Here is a 6,000-nt window from a genome sequence, read left to right on the forward strand (position 1 = left end):
ACTCCGCCACACGAAGCCAGCTGGGTGACCTTGGGCTTGTCACAGTTCTTTCAGCCCCACCTACCTCACAGGGTGTCTGTTGTGGGGAGGGAAGGTGATTGTAAGCCGGTTTGATTCTTCCTTAAGTGGTAAAGAAAGTTGGCATATAAAAAAACAACTCTTCTTCAACTGGCCTTTTTGTGGTCAGGGAGTTTGGAAGGGTTTTTTGTTTGGATCATCAAGGTCTGCTATTGGAAACAGAAAACAGATGGACTGAACCAGCAAAGCTATCCTTTCTTTTCAGACACTAGAGTTCAAAGTTCCTATCCTGAGGGAACATTTTCCAAAGAGCCCGTAGACGGTACCCCTAAATCCCCATCAAAGCCAGGCTTGACATGGAAATGAGCACAGAGTAGTCCTGTGTGCATAACAAAGGAGGATTCTCAGCAGGAGCCTCCTGGAAGATATCATAAATACATTTTTAACCCCTTCAACCAATTCCAACTGGAAAAGGAGTATGCAGGCTTCCGAGTTACACTGAAAATAAACAAGGGTGGCACTTTAAACACTAACAGGTTTTATTCCAGCATTAGTATTCATGGCCTGTAGTCCTCAAAACCTAAGCCGAAATAAAAACATGTTAGTCTTTCATGCACCACAAGCCTCCTATTTATTTGTATGAGGTCTATTAAGCATTTCAACAGGCCAAAAGAAAAAAGTAGTTCATGTTCAAAAATACGGACATTAAACCTGGTTATAGATGCAAATTAGGTTAGGTTAACCAACAAGAGATGGATTGACTCAATAAAGGAAGCCACAGCCTTCAGTTTGCAAGATCTGAGCAAGGCTGTCAAAGACAGGACATTTTGGAGGACTTTCATTCATGCCATGAGTCGGAAGCGACTTGACGGCACTTAACACACACACAACCAAGATTAGGTTAATTCATGCCATCATATTCCCTATTACTATGTATGGGTGTGAAAGCTGGACAATGAAGAAAGCTGACAGGAAGAAAGTAGACTCCTTTGAAATGTGGTGTTGGAGGAGAGTGTTACGGATACCGTGGACTGCCAAAAAAACAAATCAGTGGGTTCTAGATCAAATCAAGCCAGAACTGACCCTAGAAGCTAAAATGACTAAACTGAGGCTATCATACTTTGGTCACATTATGAGAAGGCAAGAGTCACTAGAAAAGACAGTCATGCTAGGAAAAGCTGAGGGCCGCAGGAAAAGAGGAAGACCCAACAAGAGATGGATTGACTCAATAAAGGAAGCCACAGTCCTCAATTTGCAAGACCTGAACAAGGCTGTTAAAGATAGGACACTTTGGAGGACATTGATTCATAGGGTCACCATGAGCTGGAAGTGACTTGACGGCACTTAACACACACACATAGATGCAAATATTAGAGCTGATTCAGACAATGTTCATAAGGCTTCCAGCAGCCAGAAATGAATTCAATCTGATTGTTATTATCAATATTATTATTAATCATTGCTTATTAGTTGTGAATGGCATTTATTTACATTGTGTAATTTACCTTGAGGCTCAGGGAGAACAGTAGATTATAAAGAACACAAATACAATAAAAATAAATAAAACTTTGAATGCTTTGCAACTTGATTGTTGTGTAATGAAAAGTACATTATTAATATACACATTATTAATAGATATTAATGACAGCTAGCATGGTGTAGTGGTTGAAGTGTCAGACTAGGATCTGGGAAACCCAGTTTCGAACCCCCGCTCTGCCCATGGAAACTTGCTGGGTGACCTTGAGCCAGTCGCATACTCTCAGCCTCGAATCTGGCCAGTATTTGGATGGGAGACCCCCAAGGAATACCAGGAGCGTGACGTGGAGGAAGGCAATGGCAAACCAACTCTGAATGTCTCTTGCCTTGAAAACCCTGTGGGGCCACCGTAAGTCAGCTGTCACTTGACAGCCAAAAATAAATAAATATATAATTATTTAAAAGGAATGACCTGGCTTTTGCTTTGGATGATGAGGCTGCCTTCAACCGATATCTATTTTGGAAATACCTGAATTTAGCCAAAAAAGAACCTGGGAAGAAACACTAGGCCATGATAGCCAGTTTGGCTTCCATTGACTCTTCACCTAGTGTATCCACATCACTTAATATCTGCTATTGTTAATGTAATGGACACCCATTTCCCCCACTGCTCAGCCTTTTCAAGGACCTTTGTGTGCCCTTGGGTACTAAGGGAGACATTTGAGCAACCATTTAAAAAAAAAAATGCTTCCATCAGGATGCTTCCTTTTAGTTGTGGCTTCTTTCCAGAAGGCCAGATGTGTAACCTGACATGAGACCCGCCGAGAGCTAGATTCGAGTCCAGTAGCACCTTAGAGACTAACAAGAATTTCAGGGTATAAGGTATTGAGAGTAACATGTGATCACACACACGCATACGAAGCTGCCTTATACTGAACCAGGCCCTTGGTCCATCCAAGTCAGCATTGTCTACTCAGACTGGCAGCGGCTCTCCAGGGTCTCAGGCAGGGGTCTTTCACATCACCTACCTTCCTAATCCCTATAATTGGAGATGCCAGGGATTGAACCTGGGAGTAAGATATCATGTAGCACACAGCCTTCCATTTCACATGCCAGCAAGGCTTATTATCACAGAATTGATTGTGAATTATTATGGTTTTGCTGGTTTTTAACCTGACAGAGCAAACACCCTCTTGGCTGTAGAAACAGTGCTGTAGAGGCCGTTGAAGTGAAAAGTGGAACACAGAACACGGAGTTAGGAGTCTTCCAACATATGTGCAGCATGGAGGTGAATCAGTAATACTCGCAGTGAGAACAGGGGTGTTGCAAGGATGGTTGTTTTCGGTGGGGCAACGTTGGATGATGTGACATTTTTTCTTAACTCAACATGCGGTCTGGGCTACATAGAGAGAGCCAGGGTGGTGTAGTGATTAAGAGCGGTGGTTTGGAGCGGTGGAGTCTGATCTGGAGAACCGGGTTCGATTCCCCACTCCTCCACATGAGCGGCGGAGGCTAATCTGGTGAACTGGATTTGCTTCCCCACTCCTACACATAAAGCCAGCTGGGTGACCTTGGGCTAGTCACAGCTCTCTCAGCCCCACCTACCTCACAGGGTGTCTGTTGTGGGGAGGGGAAGGTGATTGTAAGCTGGTTTGAGTCTCCCTTAAGTGGTAGAGAAAGTTGGCATATAAAAACCAACTCTTCTTCATAGCTGAACTCTTATAAGGCACCTTGAGCTCCATAAGAAAGGCAGCTAATAAATGTTTCAAACAAAATATCTAAAACTGCAGGTGCCAGTGAACATTTCAAAGGGATTTGTTTCTATGCCAGGTTTGGGGTTTGGGGACAGATTTCAGAGGTCCACTTGAAATCACTGAGTCTAAAAGAAGGCTGAAAGCATCTGGGCCTTCCCAGAGGCCTCTGTGCTTCACCATGCTCCTAATGTAGGATTGCCAACACCAGGTTGGGAAATACCTGGAGATTTTGGGGTGGGGCCTGAGGAGGGCGGGGTTTTGAAAGGGGAGGGACTTCAATGCCATAGAGTCCAATTGCCAACGCAGCCATTTTCTCCAGGGGAACTGATCTGTCGCCTGGAGATCAGCTGTAATAGCAGATCTCCAGCCACCACCTGGAGGGGGCAACCCTCTCCTAATGACATGCTCATGTATGCACTAAGGCTTAGAAGCCTGGGTCCTTCCTGCCCTCCAAATGATTTGGGGGAGGCAGGGACAGTCTAATCTTGTATTTAGTATTGGACTAATGTCATCAGAGATGCACAATGGCCTTTGGGCTGCTAAGTCATGTTCCTGGTCCAGAATTGTTCTCAGACACTGGAACCCAAATCAGATGATGGCGTACAGCACCCATTCACATCCAGACTTCTGGCATTTAAAGCATTAGAGACAGTACAGTGCAGTGATTAGAATGATGGACTGATACCTGCACTAAGCCATCCTTTCTCAGCCTCACAGGATTGTTGTGAGGACAAAAGGGGTAAAGGAGAGCCATATACACCGCTCCAAGCTACTTGGAGGAAAGGAAGAATTAAAACAAGATACCAACATACCACATGAATGCAACTTAACTGTCAGGATCACCTTAACTTTAATCAGTTCCCCTGGAGAAAATGGCCACTTTGGCAATTAACTCAGTTCCTTTGGAGAAAATGGCCACTATGGCATTGAAGTCCCTCCCCTCTCCAAACCCCGCCCTCCTCAGGCCCCACCCCAAAATCTCCAGATCAGTCAAAACAAACATTAGCCCGAGACAGACAAACCCTTTAAGCATGGGTAAAGAATTTCAGCTGAACACCAAACTTCTGTGTGCAAAATGGAAAAGCCATTTCATACAACCTGACACTGCAACTCTTACACAACATATTGGGAACGGGAGATGGTTACAGCAGCAGATTGGTTCACCAGATAATAGCTTGAAGGAGCCCAATAGAGTTTGAACCAGATAATGGTTTGAAGGAGCCCAATAGAGTTTGATCTATAGAAATAAGCCAGTTTGAGCCAGACCACTTCCTGGGAGACTGCTTGGAAAACTCCACTAGGCTGTTCTGAATTCTTTGAACAGGAGATAGACAGAACTAACCATAAGGAATAATCTTATGACATGACTTACCCTCCACAAGAATGCAGTGTTCCTTATCAAGATTAGTTAGTTCCTCAATAATTGATGGTGAATTCCAATTACCACCCCAAGAGTTCGACATGGAACTAAATAAAGCAGCTTTGGGTTGTGTACATTTTGTCACTAGGTTTGATCTCTTGTCCAGCTGCTGTGCCATCATGTGTTGAACAAACCTGAGAAAACTGGCTTGCATGTTATATGCCAGGTTAACCACAGCTGGAAAAAAACGGACAACTTGTGCCAACATTACATTTCTGTGTTTGTGTCAGGTCGGAATCCTATGCGCACTTACCTGGGAATAAGCCCTGTTGAACTCAGTGGGATTTACTTCTTAGCAGCCCTGCTTTGGATTGCGCTGTTGAAGATAACACATAGATAAGTGGGTGACACGCAGCCAAAGGCACAAGTCTCCATCATGTCAGAAAGGCAACAAAGCTCCCAATTCTGCAGCAGAAGCTCCATAAGTCAGACATGTATGACCTTTCTAGTATGATGAAGGCTTGAATCTTGGGCTGTTTATTCTCAGTTGTTCAAAGTGAATTCAGGGAGGTAACATCAGAACTGAGCCCAATGCAGTGAGGAAAGTGTATTGCCTGAGAAACTTTCCCCCTTGCCCTGTCTGGGTTGAGATTGGGACACAAGAGAAAATCCTTGTTAGTAGCCTTGTCTTGGCTTGATCAGGGAAAACGTTGTCTTATTGCTGATTAAAAAGAGAAGGTCAGGCTGTAAAGCAGTGGTTCCCAAAGTGGGCAGTACCACCCCCGGGGGTGGGGGGTGGGATTACCTAGGGGGGCACTAAGAGGCAAGAGGGCAGCAGGGGGGCGCTAGAGGTGGGCCCCTTCGACTGTGTTGTTAATTTACAACAGATCAAGCTATGACACCATGCTGGCAAATTTGGTGGAAACTATCAGAATTTTTTTTTTTTTACCAGACTTTGAAGGGCTTGGACCACTGGATCAAGTTTATCAGTTTCGTTGAATACATTTCAACTTAAAAGTTTTAATTTGATTTTGAATGGATGTGTAATTATTTGTTACTGTTTTGAAATTTTATTGTTGTTATCTTCTTTAGTGCGTCATGCAAACCCCTATTTTGAATAATGCTTTTTATAGGATAGGGTAGGGGGCGCTGGGGTTGAGTTTGTGGAACCAAGGGGGCGGTGGCCCAAAAAGTTTGAGAACTACTGTTGTAAAGTAAGAGCTATGAAATGTGGATTCTCAGGCACTGGTCTCCCCCTCAATGTTTCGGACCTGAGTTAACATTTGTCTTATTGCCTGAGGTGGCAGGTTGCAAAAGCTGCCAAACTGACAGAAATCGGCGTAAGACAGTCTTCCCACCACTGCCTTGGAGTGGTTTAATAATGTGTTCTAA

The sequence above is a fragment of the Euleptes europaea genome, chromosome 1 (genome assembly GCF_029931775.1).
Source record: "Euleptes europaea isolate rEulEur1 chromosome 1, rEulEur1.hap1, whole genome shotgun sequence".
Lineage (NCBI taxonomy): Eukaryota > Metazoa > Chordata > Lepidosauria > Squamata > Sphaerodactylidae > Euleptes > Euleptes europaea.